Raw genomic sequence first — 26,007 nt, 5'->3', positions numbered from 1 at the left:
TTCCTCTTTTGCAAGAAAAATGCAATAAATGGCATTACAGTCCTATGAATAAATGCTGTAATGTCAGAGTATTTTGAAAAATAGTAGATCTGGAATAAGGCTAACTCAAAATAGACCAGAATTGGTGTTGACTGTGAAATTCATGTGCTCATGCAACCAATTAACACAACATGATATTAGTAATAGTATTGTCAGATTAGTTTCAGTCTAGCTTATCTAGCAATTCCAGCCAGAGCTGTATAAACCTGGTCTTCCTTGTCATGCCATTGAATAATAAGCACTGAGTGGCTGACATCTGTTCGTATGCTTACCATGTTTCATGCTGATTAGCTTTTTCCACAGGTAGGGAAAATAAAGTCCCATATTAACCAGGGCTTAGTGGGGCTCTGTGGCAGAGCTCTGTAAGGCATAATAGAAAGTAATTTACTGACAGAGACCTATTCTCAGTCACAGCAGTTGGTTGAAGTGTTAGTTTATATTCACTGAGGATCTGGCTGTGAGACCTGGTTTGGCACTGTTATCCCGTATTTACACTAACATAAGCCAGTTGGAAATCACCAAGGATGTGGGGTGTGGTTCCTCACAGGGAACACTCTGACGCCCATGTTGGTTTAAGGTTTTCTTGACGGGAGAAGTGAACACATTCACAAGTGGAATGGAACAGAAAATTAAGAGTCACCTTTTGTCAAGAAAGCTGCTATTACAATAAACCAACATGATTTATATACCAGTTCTTTTTTTATTGTCATCTATGAGCTACAGTGACGTTATTTGAGCTGAGAATTTCCTGAGGACAGCATGTAAATGCTCACAAATACAAGATTCCTTTTCTTTTGTGTTAAATTTAAGCAGGTTTTAAAAAAATAATTTTTAGTCTTGCAAAAGGGAAAATAATCTCAATGTATGTATGTGCTTTTCATCATATACCAGTTAAGATAGTCTTTTATTCTCAGTAATTCAGTGACATAATTTCACTGTCATTAACTGAAGAAATTATTTGTCTTCGAATGAAATCTAAAAAAGAGGCTGGAAATAGGGTTTGCTGGGAGGAAATGCAGTCATTTTTTTCTGAGCTGTGGACTCTAAAGCATAAGCCATGCTTTTACTGTGTCCACGCTGCGTTGCTGGAATTGGAGACATCCCCCACCGCCTTCTACCTAAGATTTATTGGAAGCATCACTCAAAGGAGAGAAGGCAGCCTATTTGCTGCATTGAGTCTATTACAGGGTGAAGAGCCTCATTTCTGGCTTAAGTTCTGGTTCATTTAGAAGCCCAGCTCAAAGGCTGATGGTACTGCAATAGACGAGATGTGTTGGTGTGTGTCAGAGCTTACAGATATTCCTTTATTGATCTTTAATAGGACCTCTTGCTCCTGATACTCCCTGAACCTAAGATGCTGTGTTGCATTGATCCATTCCATCTCCAGCTCCTCTCTCAAAGGGTAGTTTGGGTTCAGATGCACATGTTGTGGCGTGGAATTGTGAGCACCTTGAATGCAGCTGCTGAGGTAATTGGCTGCTTGAAATTTAAAATGCATCTTCCCCTGCTCCATACTTTGCCCAAGTGCCATTCAAAAACCTGCATAAGATTACAATGCAGTTTCAGATACTGTTTCTGGAGCTCCTGATGCTCAGATACAGGCAAATCAGAAGAAATTCAGCACACAGCTGAATGATTAGAGGGGCTGACATGATTGCTTATATCCATCATCAAGGAAAGATGAAAATGTGTGATGCACCTAACTTGGCTAAGCAGCAGCTGGCTCAAGTGCCAGATGAAGGCAAATGAGAGGAATCAGTGTGGGCATGTGAAATGAGATGAACCCAGAGGCAGGAAGCTGAATTTTTGGCAGAATAGCAGCCAGTGTTGTGAAGAGAAAGATCTAGGTGATCAGCAGGTCCCAAAGTTTTTCATACTCAGACTCCTCTCCTGGGTGGGACAGGCTGGAAAAAGAAAAGAGGCTAAATAAGAAGGGCAGAAAGGTTGCAACCCAGCCTGTTCCAGGTTGTATAATTTATGTATTAGACGTAGGACGATTTTCAAAGGAAATGGTGGAAACTCCATGAAACATAGACAGGCACTGGCCAGTGCCAGTGAATGCTTCACAGGGGTCAATTAGGAAACTGTTGAAGGGTGTATTAGAATGCTTATTAAGACTTGTTCCATTTCTAAATGGTAACATTTATGCCAAATACACTCAGCAAACAAAAAGAAGTTAAAAATAAAATCCAAAGGCATAATGATTTCCAGTTGTATTTATTTTCCATCTCATTTCAGTGATCAGACAGTAAAGTTGGTAGCTTTTGTCAGTCTTAATCCGAGGGTCAGTGAATGAACCAGTCTTAAATTCCAGGGCTTAGGTTTGTGCCACATGGATTTCTCTCTGGTGAGCAGCTCCTACGACAGAATTTGCACGTTTTTAAAATTTTCTTTCTGATTTTTTAAAATTCTTTTGGGTATATGCAGTCAATTCATCTTTCTGAGGTAATCAAATTATCAGGGTAGTTAAGTCATAGGAAGAGAGGTGAGAGTAATATTAATCCAAAGAACACCACGGGTGTTCTCTCTACACCCACTCTCTATTTAGTCTTGTCCAGCAGTGGTTTTCAGTCTATGCAGATCATACAACATGGTGATACTGTGTGTAAAAGTATGTCCTATTGCCAGTTACCATATCTTCTAGTATCTTCTGCCTTTGTTCTAGTACCTAGGGATATTACCAGTCTAGCAATGTCCACACTTACTCTTTTTGCCTCTCTGAAGTTGTCTGCTGCAAAGTTACAGGTAATTTACAAACCACATGAACAGCTGTATAAAGTCTAATAAAGAGTTGTTACTGTGCTTGTCAAGTTGTGATAATATGATTATGTGGCCAAGAGACAAGGACCTAGACATGCTTTTGTCTTTTGTACACTTATAAAATCTGGTGTTACTTACCTCGTTTTCCTGCTTGAAATCCATTGAGATTAGGAGAGGTGTACTTTCTTTTCCCCCATTCCTATGATGCTTTTTGGGAAACCCTGATGTAGAAATGATTCACGCTGACTAACAGATCAGCATTTTTTGATGAATTTCAGAAAGCACTTGTTTCTATATCTGCAATTTTGTGGATTCTGTTAACACAGTCATTTTCAAGTTAAAACAAATAAATTTAGCAGCAGGAATATTACCTCTAGGATGTCTGGCTCTTATCAGTCACACAAGTCTGAAGAGAATCTGTCAATAGAAGAGTGAAGAGTTAAATTCTGTTGATGTTTGTGTGTTTGTTCCTATTGAAAACAGTAGCTGTATGGAAGTAACAGAGCAGTACTTGGCCTTAAGCCTTTCTCAACATCCAAAAAGTGCTGCATTGTCTGGATTTTCTCTTGCAGACTTTCTCCCTCCAGGAGAAAACTCTATGTACTGGATGTTCCTGAAATGAATGAATAACGCTGTAAACAGCCACATAATTAACCCGTCTTGTCTAAAATGAGAGTCTTCCTAAAATGTGCTTAACCTTGCTAGGATGATGGTGTTTAAAACCTAACTGTAATAGACAGCTCTGATCTGAAGCACTGTAATAAGGAAAGAATTTGTAAGAGGAAATCTATGAGATTAAAAAAATGTGAGAGATGAGAGAGAGAGTGGAGGCTAAAATCAGAATAAGGCAGTTCATTTCTTTGCCCTCTTTTCCTGTTTGTCTCTTTTCAAGGGGGGGAGGGGGGGAGCGGGGGGGGAGGGGTGAGGTAGCATCTACCATGCAGGGCTCAATCTGAAGTCTTAAATCCCTAAATAAATGTGTTAGGAATTGTCAAGGAATTGGTCCTTGCCTGGAAAATAATGACAAAAATATTCATCAAAGGGACAGGCGAGACTGGGGCATTTTGTTTGGTTGGTTTGCTGTATTTTGTGGGGTTTTTAACATCCTGTGAACAGTCTGAGTGGGGACTTTATTATTAATATTTTGGCCTTCATCCCATGCCACTTGCACATATGGTTTTGAAATAAGAGAGATGACGTAAAATTGTTTTAATCTTTTCCTTTCCTGCGGTGTATTTAGATGAAAGAGTCTGCAGTAATCACCATTAGGCATCTGGCTACCCCCACAAAGTGGGCACATGCCTGATTTTCCTTGTTTTCCGTAAATGTTCCTGGATTTTTCCCTTTGCCTTTAAAGATGTTAAGTTTACAGCACTGTGCCTCAAGCTCTGTTCATTGAATTTCATGCTAGGATGAGTGAGAGGGGGTTAATATACTCATTCTTGTTTGTCTCTCTATGAGCTCTTCCCTGAGCTGCTCGGTGCATCTCACACAGCTGGCAGTAGCTGGAATGTCCAATGCTGCTGCTGCACGTTCACATGTCTGACAAGAGTAAGAGGAACAGGTCTTCCTGGAGAACACTGGCCACTCTCCTTGTATTTTATCTTTGTTCCCAGCAGCTAACAAGGAGGACTGATGCAAAGGTCATTTACAAATCAAATTTAAAGGACCTGTTTTAAAACAGGGGAAGGAGCAAGTTCTTCTCTCTTTTCAGTGTGTGTGTGTGCACAGAGGAGTTAAGCCAGCTTGTCTAAAAGGAGAACAGGCCATGGATTTAGTTTTATCGAGGTAATTTTCTGGGTGAAACTCCTCCTGCCTAAATATAATCTCTTCTGTCTGAATTTTGTTCTGTATAACTTTAAAACTCTGGTGAGAATGTTGAAGGACTTTGCCTTGATTTATTGCTCCCTTTAAGTTGTTTAGTTTTAAATGAGTTGGGAGATTAAGAGCATACTTAGAGGAGGTTAATCGTAGTGACTTCTGTGGCCTGTGTGATTCTGCATTTCTGGCTCTTATTTCAGCTCTGCAGACTGGCTGTAGCTTGTTAAGACTGTGCTTGGGAAGGACTTAGGATAGAATAAGTTGAGCCTTCTTGGTCCTGGATATGGATGATTTACCCACATCACCAGGGACAGAAAGGTCAGCCTGTATTACCCAGCTGTCAGTTTTCAGGCTCCACCTCAGGGAGTTCCTAGGACTGCTTGTCCTCTGTCTGTACCTAGGCGTATGTTCATGTATAAGCAACAGTCAGCAGGTTTGACCTGGAGAACAACTTCGAACTTGGCTTGACTTGCAGTGTAAACATCCCTTCAGAGGCATTTTAAGAAACAGCAATCCGTGCTTAGAATGGCTTCAGAAACTGCAGAAACTTGTACCAACCTTAAATACAAATCTTCACAAATACTGGCTAAATACTTACAGCCAGTGTGGTATGTGAAGGATGTGTTTCAGCTGAGGTTAGACTGATTAAGAGTAATTTAAGATCAAGCTATGTGTTCAAGTCACTAATCCATATTTAGGACTGGATAGGAACACACTGAAATGCCTAAAGGTGCAAATATAAATTTATTTATATATTTATAACATTGCAAAAAATTCTAACCCACAAATGCTCTAAGTCCATCTTTGAAGTTTAACTGTCTCTGTAAATCTGGGCCCCCATATATTCCAGAAATGAGACCTGTATAAATGTCCTGCAAACTGACAGGTTGCTAGATAAGTGGAGATTGGAGAGTTGGGAAAAACTTGAGATAGCACAAGAGTGAAATTGTAGTCATGAATTTCTATCATTGAGGTGTTCTTCTTCACCAGCCAGTGATGTAGCAAGAGCATCTTTATGGTGTCCTGTCAGGTTATCAGTGACAAAAGACACTGTGCTATGAGAGCTGTCATGAAAGTATTAAAATATTCTGGGTGAAAAACAAAATACAGGACAGAAAAAAGATGAACGAAAATCTGAGAACACTTTTCTCACCACCCCCAATTTAGAAAGTTACTTTTTCTTTGTCAACACTCTGTCATTTCTCAAATGGAGAAACTACTGATTTCTCATCTACATGTTATTTTTCTTTAATAGTGTTCTAGGACTCTAAAGTTAGCACATATCATCTTGTGTGAAAAAGCCCAGCCACTACAGAATTCAAGAAAACTGCTTGTATTTTAATTTATTTAAAGTAAGTTAATTTATTTAAAGTAAGTAGAGTTACCACATTTGGGGATTTTGCTTTTAGTTTTTTTCTTGTGTAAGAAGCCAGCATAAGAGCAAGAATAGAAATGTTCATATTTTTATGTTGGAACATATGCATTCATGTTTGTACTGTATTTCAAAGGTGAAAGAATACCAAATTCTCATTTAGACTTCATTTAGCTAAGAGTATGTTCATTAAGTTCTATAAAAGTAGAGTTTGCCCAAAAGGCACCTGCTGCAGTGAGAGAGGCATCTTAAGAATCTTCTACAGACACCTTCCACTAAGTCAATGGCTAAAGAAAGAAAGTTTCTACCTCGTTTTTTGGTGAGCATATGCACCTCTCCTTGTGCACGTAAGTAATTGACATTAACCAGCAGATAGCTCCCAGGCAGCAAAGATGGAGATGCCAACATCCAGCAACTCTGATGTGAGGGACCAATGTGGAATATTTATCTTAGTTTTAATATTCCATCTGTGGAGCTGCGCCTAGGTAATTCACTTTGCAAAAATGTGACCTGATCTGCCTTCTCTCATAATTTGTCTCTATAAGGAGACAACTGCTGTTTCATTACTTGTTCAGTTTCTGTATGATGTAGTCATAATGGGACTGCAGTCATGTAAGGTGGTTTTGTGAGGGCAAGGATGTATCTATACAAAGAGATTTAAGGGCTTGTGCACAGTTTTACACTTGTGCAGGTTAATGTGCCTCGTTTCAACTTGGAGTTGCATTAGAGTTCATAAGATGTTCACAAGTACAGATGACTCAATAAACTGGCAACATTTTCTGATTTTGTTTTTTTATGTTCCATTTCACCGTGTGCAAGTGCTGCTGAAGGAGTATTGTGTAGGTGGAATTACTTAAAGGTTAGTAAGGGTGATGTCACCTAATGGGACTGTTTGTTTGGACTTAACAGGATAGCTAAGCAGTAAAGTATGTCTGATTTCTTTCTTCAAGCAAAACTGATGTGAAAAAGTTCTCAAAATACAGAGTAGTTCACACAACACATGGAACAGATTAGCAGTAAGAGAACAGTCCTGAGATAAGAGAACCAATTTTATGTACAAAATTATATGTACAAAACAAAGCCCAACCCATTATGTTTATCCACCCTTACTGAAATGGGTCACTCTTACTCCCAAGAATAATTGCATCAAGGTATTTTGTTTTTTTCCCAAAATCACAGGAATTAAGATGCTTTCAACTGATTGGTGCCCTAACTCAGTGTTTAAAAAGTGATGGTGATTCTGAGAAAGACCTTCAAAAAGGATTTAATCTGTCCTTGTAAGTTTGTAACCTCTTTGCTGCTATAGTTTTTGCTCTTTTTATGTGTCAATATAAATTTTAAGAGAGGCATCCCTTAATCAAGTCCCTGCCAAGTGTCTGTTTGGGGACATATACACAAATGATGGAGATAAGTTCTTTTCTCTTTACTGAAGGGTTAAGTAATATGGAAGAGAAGAAGAACAGAAAGATGAGAAAGAATAAAGTAGAGCTGAAAAAAGAGGAAGGGGAGAGGTAGGTGAGAAAGAAGACATGAGTATGAAGGAAGGAAAATAGTCTGAGAGGAAGGAACTGAGAAGCCAAGCCTCAAGGGAAGTAATCTTTGACACTGAGAAAGTTACCATTTTCAGTATGATTATTCTGAGACTGATATCCGAGGCAAAGAGAGTCCCAAGTGCGTGAGTTGAGATGTTCTGTGGTTGGGTTTCTCATGAGGGGTGGGTATTGCTGTGTGCAGGATACTCCCCTCAGCTGGGTGAAATATACGTCAGAAGTGTACAGGTTGTACCAAGCATGCGTCTCGAGCTACTGGAAACCGCTCGCTGCCAAATTTCCTTTATATTCTGAAATCACCTACTGGAAAAAATAGTACACTCTGATGCAAAATTGAATAAATCCTCTCCATGAAAGTAATCATATTGCTAGGCTATGGAAATGAGATGAGGAGAAAACCCTCCCAAACTAGCTTCAGTTAAGAAAATACAGTATTCATTTTTTAAAATTCAAATAGAAGTTTTCCTTATTCTTGATAAGGCTGAATTTTTTTCCCTGACAACATGCTATTAAGACAAACTGCCACTGCACTGTCTACTGCTTCCATCCATGTCAAAACTTATGTCTCTGAGGTCCTCTGATAACAGCCTGGGGCTTTTACCTGGGAGTGAAATGATAGGAGACAACTATATTTCAGGGAATAAGAGCAGAGAAATAAAATATTGAATCTATCTATGCAAAGTTACAGAAAACCTGCAAACTTTTAGCAGTCCAATGAATGAATACTTTGACAGGACAAGGGGAGAGCATTTCTGGCAAGATTCCATTTAGGATGAGCAACCTTTTTACCAGGGGTTAATCATCAAATTGATCAAAATACCTTTGCTACTTTCCTTGCCATGCTTGTACACCAAGCCTTTGTGATTCAGCACAGAAAATCTAAAAATTATTGACACAAGTCTCCTGTTTGCAGAATCATTTCCTTGGGTGCAATCGGTGTCGCAGTCATGCTCTCTATTCACACATGGTGACCGAGGTGGCAGAGTAACAGTGAAGCTGACGTATATGAAGATTGATCTTTTTCCATGCTTCGCTCTTCATTTTTGAATAGCCATGTTGATAAGCGGTTTTGTTTGACTGATGACATCTACCTCTGTCTTGGAGTGGGAGGGACAGTGCAGACCTGCTCATCTCTGAAGGAAAGAGATGGGGGATTGCATTTCAGGCGACCAGAACCATTTTACTGCTCTGAGGTACACTAAAATCACACTCTTTTTCTACATCCCTGTGACATCCTCACCCTGGCTTAGCTGCTCAGTATTCTGGTAACTTAACCTCACTCCTGGTTTTTGCATGAACCTCTGTGTGACTTTGGACAAATTTTTATTTTTCCCAAGATGCCTCTACAGTACCAAAGTAATATACAAGATGGTTTGCTTTAGAAAAACCAGGTCTTTATCCCTATTTCTTTTGTAAGCCCTTCACTATTTTAATGCTTCCTATAACTGGTGAGGATATTTCCTTTACAAACATAGTTTTCCAGGCATCTAAAATTGTAATCTAAAATTGTAGTGATATATTGCAAAAATAATTTTTTTGTCTTGAAGTCACAGAGTACTTACCATGACAGCTTCCCAATTTTTCCCTTAATGGTTTAAGTTTTTAAGACCTCTTTTCTTTTTTTTTTTGGCTGAGAAATTGCAGTTTATGTGGCATGGGTAAATGGAAGTTAGATATCCTAGTAACCAGTGCAGAAGGTGTCCAGTCATTTTTTGTTTCTGACTGTACTGGTGAGAATTCTCCCTCTTACTTGTCATAAAAAGTCTTTTGTGCAGTTCCCCTCTTTCTTTAGGCTTTAATCCAGCAAAACACTTCCAACACCAAGTGGTCTCATTTGCTTTCAGTAACAATATTCACAGACTTAACATAAAGCATGTGTTGGAGTGCTTTCCTGGGTCAGGGACTGCTTTACTTGAGCTGCATATCAAGTCTGCTTGTATGTTATTCTAGAAGTTTCATAAATCCACAGTATCAGCTCTTCATCATACTTAGTATTTTCATACAATACATGTTTGTAGAAGATCACAGATTAAAAAAACATGAATAGACACACAGGTGTGCACCTATCTGTGCTTGTCAGAGCCAGGATATTCAGGGAGTCATTTCTTATACAGCTATGTTTGCAAAGAACAAACTGCATTTTTTGTCCAATTTGTTCTGTTTCATTTTGAGATTTCAGAGTGACAGCTTAGGGAAACAATCAATAAGGTAATTAAAAAAGCCAGTCTTTGCCTACAATCGTTCAGGCCAGGCATAGTGATTAATAGTGAATTTCCCACTGAAAGCACAGTGGATACTAACGTTACTTGAAAATGGTTCCTGGTTTGCCCAGGTCTCACCCTCTGTCTACTGTTTTTATTTTTGGTTGTGGTTTTTTGTTTTGTTTTTTTTTTTTTTTTTAATCTTTTTAAAGTTGCCCTAGTTTCACAAAGATTTGAGAAAATAACTTTTGAATGAAGAGACAGGTTTGGGCAGCCCTCACTCGTGCCAGTAATAAGCTAAGGGCATCCCTCACTTGACTCCATCACCTCTCTCTGCAGCATTTGGAGCTTTGCCCACACAGGACATGATGTGGGCTGGCTGTCAACAACCTCAATAGCCCTGCCCCCGGTCAGGTTTCTGTCCTGCAAAGTCTTATCTCCTCCTCACACTCTCGGTATCCATCCGCACACTCCTGAGGGCGTAGCTCAGGGTTGTTTGTGCCCAGACATGCTAAAAGTATGTCTAGGCTGCAACTTCAGGTTTAAGGCAAGCTAAATAGCAGAGGTATTGGGAGCCGCCCACCCTGAAGTGATAGAGAGATAGCTCCTTTCCCTGTCAGCTGTTCTGTGAGCCCGTCAGCAGAACGTGGCTCGTGTGTGCCCGTGTCACACGGCAGCGCCGCTTCCCTAAACGCCAGGAACAACCAGAGACTTATCTTGCTCTTAGGAGGTGAGAAATTAAGGATCCATGTGACATAGATAGGGAATTAGTCTCAAGGTCAGGTGCTCCCGGAGTCATTTGAAGTGGTTACCTATGCTGATGGCACCTTCTATTTTTGCCATTTGGTCCTTTATTAATGATCTTCTAATGAGAATTGACAGCTCTGGTGTGACATTTGGGATATCTTAGATCTGAAAACAGTTACCTGGAAATAATTAACTGACAAAGAGACTTCAGCTAAGATTTCAGTCAGACAGAAAAGCCCTCACCAAAATCCTGTACAGAGAGTGGATTTATATAGCATATGTATTGCGCTGACTGCATTTTAAAGTACCACATAGAAATTTTTTTTTTCCCGTTTGAAAAAAGAACATAAACAAAACCAACCTTATAAATAATTAAACAATTGTCTTAAAAGTTTTACCTTTCTATTTTATCAACAAAAATTTTGGTTTTCAGTTGAGAGCTTAGTTGAAATTCAACCTCAAAAATTCTGTTCCAGTTCTCAGTACTGTAGATATTTTGATTTTTATAGTGCATGTTTCAATGGCTACAGTTCCTGAGTATGGAAGATGTAATCCCTCTTTTGCACATTTGAAGAAATGCTTTGACCTCACAATTTCCAAAATAGAAAAATCATTTTTAAACCAGGTTTTTCTTTCCTTGAAATTGCCTATACAAGATGAGACAGATTAAAAACCAACCAAACAAACAAACAAAAAAGTCATTATTTACCTCAATGTGTCATTTAGAGCTGGGACCCTACCCTGCATAATGACAGTGCAGTTGCAGTGTCTTGTTCTGCAGGAAACTGAAATAGAATCAGCCTCTACTTCCCACAAAACCTCCCGTGCTCTCTAGGGCATCATAATCAGAAGTCTTGTCTTAGCAACCTTCACCAACCACTAAACCAATTCTAGTTGTGTCTTAATATAGAAAGAATGGTTATTTTACATACTGCTGGGCATAGTGCTGGTGGCCCAGAAGATGATGATGGGCTACCGACTTCTTTTGGGACATACATAAAGTTTGACCATTTGTATCAACAGAGGTGATAGGGGAGACAGTTTCAAAATGTGTGACTGTGGTTAAAATTCAAGTTTTACTAAGTTTCATCTTGTTGAATTTTTCAGTAATTGCAGACACGTATTTTTCACTGCTTTTTGTGGTAAAGACAGTGTCAAGGTGATCCAAGACAGGATCTTTATAGCCTTCTTCTTCTTCTGTTTTGTAATGTGCTATCTTTAGTAAAGAGATTCGTGTTTTATTCCTTCATGGTTGATGAAATGTGTTTATAAAACGTGGTTTGCAAAGTTCTTCTGGCCTCTTTCTGAATTTGAGATCTTTGTTTTCTTTCTAAATCAAACTAACAAATCCATTCCAAAATTTTGTCTTACTGACATCTCCCAGAAAAGGACAAACTTTGTGAGGGTGCCACAATAAGACTGAGTTAAGCTGTACATTTAATGTGATTAATGCATTATGTGTTTAGCCAGAGTAGTGTGAGGAATGATGGCACACGCTCATGCAAGATTCAGCTGGGGAGGCTGTGTGGGATCCTGGGATTTGGTGCAGAAGACAGTCTTGGCCTCTGTCAAGATAAAGAAAGTGGTGTGCTAATTAATGCATTTTGGTCAATGATTTTTAGGCAGCATTTTTGTGTTCCTCTCAGATGTGGTTCGAAGTTTTTACATTAGAATCTGTTAAGTAGCTGACCATGGTCTGTTAAACATATCTTGAAGAAGTTAAACCTTATCTCTGCATTAAGACAAAAATAAAAGCATACTTCCATTCAGTCCCATCCCAACTAGCTGGGTATTTGCCTCAGGCTTCTCATCCTTACCCACAAAATGAGAAATTACTGCCTCTAGCACAGTGATTAGTGTGACCACTCCCTAAACTGAACAGTAAGAGAATATTAGCCAAGTTTGGTGAACCACCCAGTTAACATTTTAAGCTAACGTGATGGTTTCTTCTGAGGTGGATTAGGAGAAGTTCCTGTGAAGCAGCTCTCCCAGCAGAACACAACGTGTTTGTGACGCACACTTTGTAACTTCGGGAGAGTGATTTCCAGCAGCAGGTAATACCAAATTGGAAATAGTGGGGAACAGAAGATGTGTTTATCAGTGTTGCTACCTGAAGGGTGACCAAATATCTGTGGTTCCCAGTCTCCAGCTTGATTTGTGTGAGAAGGGAGATAAGAGGTGCTAAGGAGGAGACAGAGATGGGATGTGTAGAAAGGTATATATTTATTTGTGAGCGTGTTTTTTCATGATCTCTGTCTTGAACCCACATAAGGGTTCCATTTTCCATGTGCCTCTGTCTTGAAGCATTCATCCTGCCTCTTCATCTTACTGACCCTTGTATCTGTAGCTAGCTGAAGAAGCAGTTTTTCCTAGCTGATGGTCCCCATGATTGCCACGTTCTTTAAATCAGGCCCAGAAGGTGTTTGAGAATTTTGTCTCTGCTGTTCTTCCTCTCTCCTCTCTACATCACCTCCAACTATATCAATGTTGGGAGTCTAAAGAGCTAAAGCCAGATGTTTGAAACACAGATAAGAAGAGAGAGGATGTTTATGCCTGGGGAAAGCAGAGGAATATATATTTTTAATATTTTTTAAAAATATTTTTTATCTTAGTTGTACAACTCCTGCCACTTTAAAGCAGGAAGTATATTCACTTTTAAAGAAAATAGAAGCTCTTCCATTGGGTATGCCTGCAAAGCACTGTAAATCATTTATTTCACTCTTCACACTTTAACCATCCTAATGTTATTTCATTCAGAGATCAAGGGGTGTTCTGGGACAAAAAATTTTCTCATTGGCAATTTAAAGAGGATGTGAGAAACACATGCATTCTCAGTTGTCACAGCATAACCCAGGTTGTCTGAAAGTATGTGAGAAAGACTGAACAGAGACATGAACACAGGGGAAGAAAGTAAGCCTCCTACACCTGATTTTCACTTTCCTTGAGTCAAATAGATAAAAATCATGCCCATGTCATGTCTATATCATATCTGATCTAGTTAAAGCTTCAAAGAGTTGATACTCTAGTGTTAACATTAACCTAACTGACAGAATCTTTCCTGGAGTTGACATGAGCAAATACATCAAGTTGAAGACAAATTAATCACTCTGGTGAGCTTCATCAGTACCATAATGGGCAAAAATGAGATTGCATCTCCCATGCTAACCAGGAAGCCATTATGCCGCTCCTGTGGAGAGTTGTGCTTGAGGGAAGAATGGATAAGAATGAAGAAAGTGGATTTGGGGAGTGAAAAAATCTTGATACTAAGTGAATTCAGAAGGGAATAAAGTACATTTTCTCTCTGAATTCACCAAAAAACATGACCCTGAGATTCTTCTGACTTACGTAACATATCACCCAACAAATCAGGATAAATTTATGAGAACCTCTGGAAACAGTAGAAACTCCTAGGAGAAGTTTGAGCCCTGACCTTTTCTCAAGCTGTCTGTATAGATCTGATCACTGCTGTATTTGCAGAGTACACAGAGCAAAACCACCCTTTCCTGCAAGTCACCAATAACAGCTGCCTGAATGTACATGTAGATCTGCAGTGTTTATGTAAACCACTGACTTTGTACACCAAAGAATTCAACCTGATAGGGAAGTCAGATTAGTGTATGGCATCTAGACAAGACCTATCTAATGTTTTCTACCCAAAGAATTTCAGAAAGGTACTGCTTTACTTGCTCTACAAAAAACAAATGTGTGCTAAAACATACAAGCTGAGTGGCTTTGGGGCTGGAAAGAAAGTTCATGGCAGATTGAAAAGAGATCTGGTTTCCTGATACCCTGGGTAGTTGCTGGTCACCTGAGCTTGACGCACCAGCCTTCTCTTTCCTTGTGTCCTAGAGCACAGTGCTCTGTAGCCTCCAGAACTTCCATATTGATGGGTGGTAATGGAATTCCACTGAACTATAGACTTTTTTTTTCTTGTGTGTTTCAAGATCCTGGTGAAATCCATTCCCATTATTTTGGCTGTACATTTTCAGTTCCCTCATATGTAGCATCTTCTGAATATCCCTTATTCTGGGGAAACCTTTCTATTAAAAACACAAATAAAATGCATGCTGGGTCACTTGGCACTTGTAGGAAGAAGTGGAGACTATTATCTATTGGAGGGATGACAAACTAACAGAGGCTGTAGCATGTAGATATATGGTTGGGGGAACTACAGATCCCCGTTGGATGCAAAAGCAGTGAAAGATGATGACTCTCTAGAAAAGTGAAAGTAGTCACATAGGAGTTATTTACCAAAGAGTGAGAAGTGGAATTTGTGGATTGTCATGATTTTTAGCCTTAATACCAGTTTTAGAGCCTTGTTGGGAGGGGAGGAAGAAGCTAAAAATTGAAATTAATCTGGTCATCTGTCAAAATGTTTAAGTGAAGAAAAATATATGGAGGTCTGCCTGAATCATCAAAAATTTTGATGGACTGGGTTTTCCTCTATGACTAAGGAGTTATAACTCATGACTGCCAAGTCAGAAACAGCCTATTGCTCTTTGTTGAAAACTAGAAACAAAAAGGTAACCACGTTTCTTAACTTTTTTTTCTTGGGATATTAATGCTCAATATAATGTATTATTACTTCAGCTGTCCAGGGCTCTCAGGGCCTTTTAGCTTTTCGAATGAGTTGATATGAGTACTGAAAAAGGTCTTATTCTTGTTCTAAACTGTTTAGAGTGTTCAGGGCAGAAGCACATACGTAGCACACCCAGCTGTACAACCCTGTCCGTGGTTAGATGAAAAGGCCCCATTTTATTCCAAGTCTAGAGGGATCTCTGACTGTAATGTCTTTGGGACAGTCAGTTTAAGCACTGAAATCTGAACTCTTCACTCTGTGAATGTGTCTCTAGGTTAAGGATCTGCTTTTCAAATATATTTCCTAATTTTTCTTCTTCTGCAGGTATTGCAAACAGCACTAGGTCACGCTACTGGTGAAGTAGAGGACTTCCTGCTCCACCAGAAAATTTTCCAAGCTTCTATCTACTTGTTGTAAATTGGGTATTGATGCTTTGTCTCACACACAGTGAAGTCAGATACCCCCAGAGAGAGTCTGAAGCAGTGTTTATTGATACACACTCGAAGGAGAAAGCTGCATTGCTATTTCACATTCTCTCTGCCAAACTGGTACTGGATTCTCCAGCCATGCCCATATGTATGCCTGTGGTCTGGGCCCCACCAAGAAGAACCTGTCTTTCACCAGCTGTTGGTGAAGCAGAGGGAAGAAAGCTTATGAGTGATTTTTAGCTGAAATGGTACCTCCCATACATTTCAGACGGGTGAATAAGCTGTGACTAATATTAATTTTATTGTGTGATATCAGAGGGAACGTAATCACACAGAGAGCATTGTGAGTGAAGATGTTGCATCAAGTTATTATCTGAATTTTGTCTTGTAAAGCATCAAGGGTAAGCCACATGTAGCACTGATTATTAACTGTGGTGTTACTTGTACACCAGGATTGTGAATGCCGATGAACCTCCCTGTTGATCACAGCAGAACTGATGTTTGATGTGAATCTGAATCAGGTTTCCTCTTTACCTGTGCTACAAGAAGTTTTGATGAGGACAATTAAAACCTGGCTCTACTGCTGTTAAAGGTTATGAGAGGTCCAGAAGCATATTTAGAAAATTTTACTGGTGGAAGGCAGCATTCATGAGAGTAGCAAGGTAGGAAGAGATGAAAGAATTTAAAAGAGGACACATCCTCTCACCTACTACAGAAAGAACTGATTCATATCTTCTGACTGGTATGCCACATGGCAAAAATATAATGGAGTAATAAAATATTTCAGAAATGCAGGACAAGACCTTTTCTGAGACGGTGGGCATAGACCTGACTTGACTGAATATTGCTAGTGTTTGCCAACAAACTGTGAGGTGGTTAGCAAATCCAGGATACAGGGAAGGGGCAACACTAGCAAATAAAAAGGTGTTTGCCTTTGTCAAGAAATTAAAGACTCATGAGGAAACCAAAGCTAGGGAATACAGTCAGGAATATTTGAAAAGCAGGTATTTGGTGTTCACTGGTACTGTCACATAAAAATGAAGATACTGGGGTTTTTAGTTTTCCACAATCAGGTAGTACTTCTTTCCTCTGCCTTCAGTTTTTTACTATTTTTTTTCTTTTAGAACCACACATGCTATTTCCAAAGGTAAAGCAGTAGCTGCCTAAAGTGGTTAAGGAAGCTGTTTACATTTTTCTACATTCCTGATGTTAGTTAATATTTAGAGGAGCCATTCTTGAGGGTCCAGAGGAGCCTATATTTGAACACAGAGATTTCTGCCAAATATATCTGGCAGAAAGGTTACCAATATATTTGGTTTTGAAGACAAGCACCTGCTTGAGGCTGAAGTGTTGACGTTTAGTATCTTTGCATGTGGTGTGTTTGCAGCTCAGTTGTATACACAGGGCACGCATGTTGTACTGGTAAATATTTCTTCACGCTCTGTCCTGGAGTCTAAAATTGTTTAGCTGTAGAAAAGGGAGAATTAGCAATAGAGTGCACTCTTCTGTTCCAGCAGTGATAAACATTTGACTGTCATTATGTTCGGCTTGGACTATTTTGTAAATACTCTGAGCTCTCCATGTGCGAGTAGTCATCGCTGTAGTAATCAAGCTTCATCTTGCAAAACTTTTATCCATAAAATTAAACCCACAGGCCTTGATGGGACAAAATGCATGAGGAAAGGGTACCAACAGGCATAGTTGAAGAAAAAGGCCCTTAGAGAATGCTGTAGTATTTAGAGTCTGAGATAATAAAGTATAGTGTGGCACAAATGTCTCACTAATAGATGGTAATGGGTTACAAAAATTAAAGTGCCTTTCCTGGAGTACTGGGCTGTGTGGTACAGAATTGGTGGGACATGTGGTGACAACAAACATGCTTTTCAGATGGAGTCAAACTACATTTTGACAAACTTTAAGCATTTCAATTTTCATTGTTTTTCTTTAAAATTATATGTCAGGCAATGAGTATAAAGCAGCTGTCATATTCCTGATGGAAATAAAGTCTCTACATTTGTATTCAAAGCTCATGGTGCCTGTCCTGGTACTAAGGGAAGATAGAAACACATCAGTCAAAAACATCTGTTACTTGTGATGCATTAAAAAGCACCTGGTGTAAATACACACCTTTTAAAAGTTTAGATTTCATCCTAATTTGGAAGTTTTTGAAGTTTCAAAGTTGAGATTTTTACTGAGGTTTATGTTCATCCCTTAGAAAAGATACATAATTGTGGTTATTTCAGGGCTGAGCATTAAAGCCTCAGTAAAACATCCCAATAGCTTCGTGAATCAAAATAGATTTGTTGCCCACTGAAACCAGCTGAATGATAGACTTATTCACAAATGTAATCCAAGACATTTTACTTTTCAAGGATTGGAAGAGTCTAAATTGACTGGACCAACTGTTTAACTACAAATAATTCAGCCGCCTGCATTAGCAGCCAAGGACTGTAGGTCTCTGTAGCGAGGCCTCATCTGGAGAGTGCTTGCCCTGAGGAAGCCTGCCAGATCCCACAGGAACTGTTTTCAGACTGATAGGTTGCCATTGTTAGTTCTTGATCATTTAACCCTCACAGATGGGCGAGGGCCTTATTGAGGGGCTGGGGGAGCAGGGTGGGAATGGTGGTACCCATGTGCTGGACGTGCATCATTAAAGTCAGCATTAGCAGCTGATGTAGGGCTCAGGTGTCTTCTTGGTGGGATACACAAGTAAATTATTTATATAAATAAATAGTCATCCAAGACAATTAGCAGCCATAAAGCGAAGTGTGGTGTATGCTGGTCTGTCTCTCTCCCTTGCTTACAGAGCCAAACTTTTGTAAACAGGGGTGTGAGTGGGTCAGTTGTTGATTGGCCCTGCAAAATCAGAAATTTTGCTTTGGCTCAGTAGGAACAGATTGGCTGTGACTGCAATCATCCTTGCCACCCCTCTCTAGTGTACTCCCTTGGATAATGAACCTTGGATGATGCAAATTAACTCAGCTCCTCCGACAGCATTTCTTGTGTCTCTTCAACAGCTGTGCTGTTAGCATGGATATGTACGGATTAATGGCCTCTTCACGTCTCCTGCATGGTACGCAGCAATGGGGAGCAGGAACATCCTGGACCATGGAATCTTTGTTACTCTTGTTTCTGAATGAAGAGGGACTCGTGCAAACCAGCTTTGGTGTCTTTGTACTATTCAGTGCGCTCCCATCTGGAAAGGTTTACAGGCACTAATGCCTGGAGGCAGCTTTTGTCATTGAACAGGAGAGTTATGCAGAGATGGGGCTGCACATGTGGTAATCCACCCTGTGCATGCTGGAAACTGTTGTATGAACAGCTGCATGGAGTCAGCCAGGACCAGCTCTGAGCCTGAGCTGGCTCCACACAGAGCAGCGTAGCGTGTCTGCACTGTGCTCCACATGTTCTCAGGTGCCTTTTCATGTGGGCATAACCAAACTGTTCCCACATCTGCACCAGCTCTGCATGCAGTTAGGACCACATAAACACAATTTGGTGCCTGAAATAATAATCCATGCTGGACATTAACTGCCTCAGTGGGCTTTTTCTAAATCTGTGTCCACATCAGAAAATCACACAAGTGCAATCATATCAGTTAACCTGTGATTACATGACCACCGTCTGTTCAGCTTTCAAATGTGGAACAAGACTTTTAGATACACGTATTCAGTTTTATTTTTGCTGCTGTGTTTCCTGATGTCCTGGTCAAGACTTGGGCTGTGAGGGAGAGGAGAGGGTATAAAGAACAGCTGCTTCTAAGAGCCGCTTTTAGAATTCCAATTTAAAGCAAAACTTGTCCAAAGCCCACTTCAGTCTTTTTCCTCTATGAGAAGAGTGCTTTACCCCCTCTCTGTGCATCATACATGAGTAAAAGGGGTGTATTTTTTCTGGAAGAAAGGTACTTGTTCTCTTAGAGTTTGTTTTGTGTCCTGTGTACGTTTAACTGCCCTGTGGAATGTTGTGAAAGGGGCTTTTTTTGAGTGTGCCCATTGTCTCTGTCAAAGGGCTGCTAGAGGTTTAGGCTGCCTGTACTATCTTAGCAGTGATTTTATGTCACTAAATAACAAGCTTTTAGCACAACCTTGCTGTTGGGGGTTGTCACACTTTGTGTGTCAGTGTGTGTATGTGCTTTTCTGCTAAGTCTCATCTCTCCCAGCCTATAGTCTGGTCATTTAAAGCAAAGTTCGCAAACAGCATAATAATGCTGGCAATCACAGAGGAGGGAGTTAATGGCTGCAGCTGCTATTGTAAACCTGATTCCCACAGGCTCAGCAGAGCTTGGCATGACAGAGGCAAGTTCAGTAAAAGGGGCCCTGCTGCTGCAGCTGTGCCTGAGCAGTTGGATTTTTGTTGTCAGCCTGGAATGGAAGCCGGGCTGGGGAAGCTCCTGACTGCCTCCTGCAATGCGCTGAGTGGTCTTGGCCCCAGCGGGAGCCTTACATGCTAGAGCTGAATTAAATGGATGGTGTGGCTATGCAGGAGGCCAGTATAAGCTCCAAGATCCAGGTGAGCGCTGAGGAAGCTTCAGGGGTTTGCCTTTCAAGAGAGGACATCCCAGCTCCAAAGGCAGCAGAGGAGAATGGAGGCATTCCTTTAATGCCGAGCTCAGTGCTTCTGTGAGAACTGAAGCAATCCTCCTTTTAAATGACAGATTGCCTGTGCCAACTCAAAATTGATAGTGTCCTCCTTAAGCTTCTTTCAAACCTGTGATTTTCCTAATGGGAGAAGAACATCCTTGTACTCCATATGCTTTCTGAGTACCTGCTACTGTTGTACTACCCAGTAATTCTCCTTTTGCATGTAATCTCCCTTGATGCCTTCTATTTGTTGTCAGGGCCAAGGCTAGGTTCAGGCTCTCAGTAACTTCCAGAAAATACTGAATGGACCATGGAAGGACTAAGCAGTTTTCTTTTTTCCTCTTCTGTCCCTCTTCTCCCACGTTATTGCTGTGCACTCCATGTAATGTGAGAGAGGAGAGTCTGTGCAGTCCCAGTGTATATACATCTTCTCCCTAAATTAACATTTAAGGTGTTTGGAAGCACCAGTGACATTGAGACTGAAAAGGGAGGCTCAGTTCATCTTCAGTAATATCTTGGATTTCTGAGCAATCACAGAGTTTTATTCTTGTAGCTGTTCTGGCCATGCTTGACATTTCATGTTGAAGAGGCAAATTTTCTTGAGACATTTTGACAGCCAAAAGCTAGGACTTCTGTGGATTTATATGGATTAGGATGTGCTGGTGGCTTTCCTCTCCTCTTTTCTGGCCTGCATAGCTCTCAAAATGTAACATGGTGCATTTGTATGTCAGACATACTGACAGGTGCTATCTAGTGCCCCTTGTTAGATTATTTAGGCCCAGAGTGTTGTGGTTTAGAGCCATCTCTCCCCATTTCAGGCAAATTTCAAATTGTCTTAAGGATAATTGAGTCCCTATAAACTGGCATCAGCAAAGAGAAAAACTATCCAAATACTTCCCAGAGTGTGGGAAATGAGAGGAAAAGTTGGCAATTGCATAAGCTAGCTAATCATTTAGCATATGCACAATGCCCTGCCAATATGCATTCCTGTATTTACAGATAACCCACAACATATGGCATTTCTTGCCTGGCAGGTATTATGTGTGAGGCTCAGGTTATTGCAGCAGAGGAGAAAGAACCCGAAACAGAAGGTGCAAACCTATAGGAAGTCGGTAAGGATGTTTACATACTTAAGAGATTTTTTTTTTAATAAAAATGCTGTAGTTGCTCTATAATAAGGGTCTGAATTACAGAGCAGAATCTGCTGTGGTTCCTATGGCCTGTGTTGTATATTATTTGAACCCCTCACAACTTGTATGCATTTGTCTTGGTCAGATATTTTGCCCTTCCTTGCGTTGCTGGTCTAAACACTTTCTTAATGCATTGATCTGTACAAGCATGGTCGGTATCATACAAAAAACATTACAATTGTAAAAATTTAAATACTTTTAAAACTCTGCCCTTATGTGACTTTCTCAGGGTCTCCAAGGAATCCTTCTGTAGGGGAGGAACTGAAGCTGATTCTGCTGAGTTGCAGGGGAACACTTACGTGTGCCAAAAGCATGGGGTGCATTTGCCAGCACTGAGCCAAGGAGCCTGGCAGGGGCTTGATTTGATTGGTGGCTGAGTCCTACCAGACCAGTCTTACATCAGAAAAAAACACCCTGTAGCCCAATTCAAGCCAGAGACTCCATGATGCTATCGCTCCTCATGCAGAAAATGAACAGCAGTTGCCCAGTGCTGCTGGCCATGTGTCCTCCTCCCTGCAGATAGCAAGCTGGAATAAAGGCACCACTCCACTCCACATCTCAAGGACTTACACTGTGAGGAATTGACTCATTTCCTCAGAGGACTGAGTGCTTTCAGCTCTCCTTAAAGTCAAGTCAACCATCACTGAATCAGACTCTTAGTCCTTGTAGCAGCAGGGCAATTTGAAGTAAGGCAGTCTGTGATAGCAAGGACGGAAGTGGAGAGATGTTGCATTTAATCCATAAAGTATTTTTGAACTTTCACTGAAAACACATCTGGGGGTTTGTGAAAGGAAGAGCACTTTTTTCCCTCCCTAAAATCTCTCTCTTTTTTTTTTTTTTTTTTTGTGCGTGTATGTGAAAATTTGAAAACATTTAAAGGAAGCCAAACATCTTTTAAAAATATGTATCTATACTTAAAAACATAAAGGAAGTTCTGACGAAAAAGCTTCTACCAGTTCCTACTCACAAATTGCAATTACTAATAATTCTTAATTTAAAAAATCTCAATCACTTAAAAAAGTTTAAAAACTTTCTTTCTGATTGCTTTTTGTCTGGCAGTTCTAATGTGATCAGATCAGTTCAACTCAGCTTCAATTAAGAAGATGGATGTATTGAGACTCCCAACAAGGTTGTCTGTCAGTAGCACAGGATTATGTGATCCTGCCATTTGGCTCTGTGTTTGCTCTTGGTGAGGCTGATAATTTCATCACCCTCCCTGAAGCTGCATTTCATTCCCCATAAATTCTTTAGTGCCTCTTTAAGCCCCTTGTATTGGAGCACTTTGTCTTCTGGAATGTCCTGGTTTGATCTGTCATTATGGTGGCATGTCACATTCAGTTACTGGATGTGTCTCACTAGGTGCAATGCAATGCTGGCTGCCAACATAAGTAATTATGAGTGAGTCCTGCTTGTGAAGCAGTTTGCTGGAAAAAACAGCTGAGAATCCTGTTTTCAGAGTATCTGCTCTTTGAACTGTCTTGGCATCAGTGAAATGCTTCATTACAGAGAGATATAATAGAGCTGTGGGCTGTGTCCAGACTGACAAACTCCTGCCCAAACCCTCCACCGTTGCTATCCTTGGTTGGGCTCTGATGGCAATGGCAGCTGAAGGGATAAATTAATTGACCACAGCTTCCCAAATCTTTCAGAACAACACCCACAGTTGTGAATGCCTCACTTTCTGCTCTGTTCGTGTTTGCTCTCTTCAAGCCAGTGTCCCACTTCTGCTGTCTGAAATGGCTCCTGCTGCCTTCATATCTCCCTGGTCCTTCCCCTCCCACACGCCTTGCTCCGTGTGCTCCCAGTGCCATGCCTCTCCATGATGCAACCTGTGCTTTTTTATCACTCTGCTGCTGGCCCTGACCAGCACTGCTGCTGGGACTAAGTGAGCGAGTCCAGCAGAGCAGGTTCAGCTAGATTTGATGCCTTGCTCACAGCTCTAGTGTGCTTCATCTGTTGGTGATGGGAACACAGCTCCACTTGCAGCTTCTGCAGCTTCTAGCACATTTCATCCTGTGCCAAGCATGTCAGTGTGACACCCAAATTTAGCATGCCAGTCACAGATACAGCTTCCCCTGATACAGCTCAGCCGAGAGACTGGGAAATTGTGTCAAAAATACTCTGTGATATTGAATGAGAGATTGATAGTGCCATTAATAAAGCTATTGCTAGCAAATAATACCTCTATATATAGAGAGACTGGATTGCCTTTCACAACCATCTGCCCCTTCTTTGTCTCTTTTCTGCATTGTCTTTGTGCATTTTTCTGTAACATCTGTTTGGAACACTTCTGCTTTGTTGGTTTCCCAGGCTTATGAAAGTCAAGTTCTCTCTCCAAACATAAGCATTACACCTTATTTTAATCTTGCTGTACAGCACAAAAGGTTTGGAGTTTTAAATTTTAGCTTTTTGAGCTTACCTTTGGTAGCCTGAACCACCATGAATGATGTACAGGTAGTTTGAATGATACAAACCATGCCTGATGTAAATCTTGCTCATGTGAGCAGTCCTCTCTTTTCTGCCTGAGTGGCATCATAAGCAGTGTTGTCACCTGAAGTATCATCCTTTGCATCTGAAACAGCAGTACATGAAACAAAGGTTGTTTGCAGATGATCTTCAAAGTCAGCTCACACTGCCAGTTCCATCACTTGTCACACTGTGAGATGCTTCTTTCCCCCCTCCCTGCCCACAGCCCCATACCGGGGGGCTATATAAAATAACACACTTTGGATTTCCTTCCTCCCCAGTTTCTCAACCTGTAGAGTGCTTTTGAAATACATTTGTGAGAGCATTTTCTCTGAAACCGGGGATGATAAAAAGAAGTGGTTTCTAATGGAATTGGAGAAATTTTGCCTTATCGTTCCCTTATCCTCTCAGAATCTGCAGCCTAAAGAGAAATATTAAATATGCAATGCTGTGAGAAAACTGGAAGAGCTACAGTCATGTAGCTCAGTTATTTAAAGAATATTCTCTACCTTTTTAACAGCTAGATGTGAGGCTGTTAATAAACACAAAAAATCCAGGAGAAACTGAAATTTAGAGAGGACCAAGACCCATCATGAACTTTGGTTGGACACACCCCTGTGCTTCATATGGATGTGTGCCTTCCTTTCCCTTCACTCTCTTCTCAAGTGCAAGAGTGCCTTTACTTGTTAAGATTTAATTTTTAAAATATTCTTTGGCCCCGAGCATATAAAAATTGATCTGAAAGGGAAGTATGAAAATTTGAAAAAGGGTTTCCTTGAATTTCCACTACACCAGCTACTAGTTCCTTTTCTCAGGAACTTATTACTGAGTACAGACCTGCCTGGGAACTGAAACTTCAGTGTGTTTTAGTATATATATGAACCACCATGCTCTGTATTGTGTATCTGATTATGGTTTTATGCAGATATCACTGTCATTTCCAAGTCTCTTCTCTGTAAAACAAACCCACCCAAGTCACTAAGTACCTGCAAGAGAGTAGAACCATTAATTAAGAGTTTTGTGCAAGTACATTTTGACCCTGAAGCTATACAGTTTTACAAATAGTATTCTTCGGGTCTTCCAGAAGATACAACAATAGCTGTGAGGAACAGACTCTAATGGCTTAACTTCCTGCATGTGCCTACACACCAAGTGTTAAATCAGCACCGATAATTTTCAAGGTCATGCGCGTTTGCTGTTCTGAGCTTAGTCTGCTTTTGCTACCGAAGTGGGATGACAGCTGTGTGCATGTGTGCTGTGAGTGTAAACTGAATTCAAAGCACATTGTGCACCTGATTTTCAAGGGCAAAGCTGAAACTAGGTCCTCTCCCTTTTTTTCTTTTCACTTAGAAGGAAAAAAAAAGAGAGAGAAAAGTGGGGTTGGGGGTAATCAGACAGTTGAGCTTTGTTACTGTATTATTTACTTTAATAAAGCCATAATACTAACTGCAAATAGCTTTGGAAATATTCAGTTACCTTTTTCATCAAAGGCATTTGACACACAAATAAAGGAAGAACCTAAGTGATGTGAAATGCAATGGACAGCTGTTACAAACAAACAGGCTTAATGCTTGGGGGCCTTGGATGAACTCAACTTTTAACGTCACTGTGGTATTAGATCTGTACAGGCCCGTTATGACATTACAATCTTTTAAAATTTCAATAGATTAGTTCTGTTCGTTTAGGTTCTAGTATTTGTTTGAGGATTGTTCTTGTTGGCATGGTTTGAGAGTTATTAGGTGGAAAAGCCCTGGGAGTGACAGATGTGATGGAGAGGCATATGATAAGAAGAAGGTTTTGCTGTGGCTATTTTTTTCTTCTTTTAAGTGGAATGACTGTGATTAAAGGTGGACAAGTATCATTTAAAAATAGGAAGGTTTTCAAGTATACACTCACATACAATTCCTTTACAGAATGCTTGACCTCTTTTCTCTTACCACAACAGATTTATTTCCTAAAAAGCTTTAGTTCCAAGGAAGGAAAGTGTTATAGATACTCCTGCCAACATATATCCATCTGTGAATGCTGGTGTGAATATTGATATGTTTGAATCAGAACACAGGAGGGCTGCCTGTGGCCTGGGAATCATTCGGTCAGGAAGCAGATGGCTCTGTGGCAGCAAAGAGCACACGATGCCAGTTACTGGGACCACTCAGGAATGCTGTCTGAGCAACACTCATGATAAACACTGAATATGTTGTGCAGTCTGGGAGAGAAGTGTGTCTATATAAATGAGTTTTTCAGTATCCCTGCATCTGTAAGTTAGACTGTTTC

General features: G+C 40.3%; 1 long non-coding RNA gene across 1 annotated transcript; it reads right to left on the bottom strand.

Moving 5' to 3' along the window:
* Positions 1-2,258: 2,258 nt before the first annotated feature.
* LOC125322185 lies at positions 2,259-23,837 on the bottom strand. Its single transcript, XR_007201881.1, has 3 exons — positions 23,687-23,837; positions 3,171-3,216; positions 2,259-2,397 (listed from the first exon to the last, which is right to left on the bottom strand). It is a non-coding gene; the product is annotated as an uncharacterized LOC125322185 (long non-coding RNA).
* Positions 23,838-26,007: the final 2,170 nt, after the last annotated feature.

This window comes from Corvus hawaiiensis, chromosome 2 (assembly GCF_020740725.1).
Source record: "Corvus hawaiiensis isolate bCorHaw1 chromosome 2, bCorHaw1.pri.cur, whole genome shotgun sequence".
Classification (NCBI taxonomy): domain Eukaryota; kingdom Metazoa; phylum Chordata; class Aves; order Passeriformes; family Corvidae; genus Corvus; species Corvus hawaiiensis.
The sequence above is the reverse complement of the archived record's forward strand: the minus strand, read 5'-3'. Positions and strand labels throughout refer to the sequence as shown.